The sequence below is a fragment of the Saccopteryx leptura genome, chromosome 2 (genome assembly GCF_036850995.1).
Source record: "Saccopteryx leptura isolate mSacLep1 chromosome 2, mSacLep1_pri_phased_curated, whole genome shotgun sequence".
NCBI classification, from domain to species: domain Eukaryota; kingdom Metazoa; phylum Chordata; class Mammalia; order Chiroptera; family Emballonuridae; genus Saccopteryx; species Saccopteryx leptura.
The window spans coordinates 322962123-322963088 of NC_089504.1; the positions used below are offsets into that span (position 1 = coordinate 322962123).

Genomic DNA, 966 nt, shown 5'->3' on the forward strand with positions numbered 1-966 from the left:
TAGCCAGGGCCATCATCACAGCAGCCTGGCCCATGCAGGTTGGCATTAGATTCAGACAGAAGGTAATGAAACAACGCAGCCAAAAACTGGTGGGCCATTACCTTTAATCCTAGCTTGCACCCGGCGAGCAAGAAATACACACACTGGGCTCCAAAACCCACTCATTCAGTGCTCACAAAGCTACTGACTTATCTGAATTTCCTAGAATCAAAGGTTTCTACCTCACCAGCCTCATTCTCCTTTGTTCTCCATCTCCTTCCTTCTCTCTGCACAAACTCTGCACTTACTGTCTTCTCTTTCAGCATTCCGCCATCTTGGCTGCTTCTCTTTTTCTTTTTCTTTTTGTATTTTTCTGAAGCTGGAAACGGGGAGGCAGTCAGACAGGATCCTGCATGTGCCCAACTGGGATCCCCTCCCCCCCCGCACGCCCACCAGGGGGCAATGCTCTGCCCATCCGGGGCGTCGCTCTGTTGCGACCAGAACCACTCTAGAGCCTGAGGCAGAGGCCATGGAGCCATCCCCAGTGCCCGGGCCATCTTTGCTCCAATGGAGCCTCAGCTGCGGGAGGGGAAGAGAGAGACAGAGAGGAAGGAGAGGGGGAGGGGTGGAGAAGCAGATGGGCGTTTCTCCTGTGTGCCCTGGCCGGGATTCGAACCCGGGACTTCCGCATGCCAGGCCGACGCTCTACCACTGAGCCAACCGGCCAGGGCCTTGGCTGCTTTTCTTCTCCTCCACGTGGCCTTTCTCCGCTCTCCTCCAGCATGGGCTCCTCTGCCCCTTTTATACTGTAGAAATCAAAACCTTTAATTCAATATACAAACAAGAAAGTCACTTATCTGAGGCATATGGGATTCCTCATGAGAGTGCACCAACCCACATCATGCAATCAGTCAAGGGTGTGGGGAAAAAATTAGTCTTAAAACTAAGCCTTAGGCTATAATGACCCGGCCTGCTTACAGCCTGTCC

The 966-nt window shown here is 52.9% G+C and overlaps 1 non-coding gene across 1 annotated transcript; it reads right to left on the minus strand.

The window, feature by feature from the left end:
• Positions 1-634: 634 nt before the first annotated feature.
• Positions 635-710, minus strand: TRNAA-GGC (transfer RNA alanine (anticodon GGC)). The gene has a single exon. It is a non-coding gene; the product is annotated as a tRNA-Ala (tRNA).
• Positions 711-966: the final 256 nt, after the last annotated feature.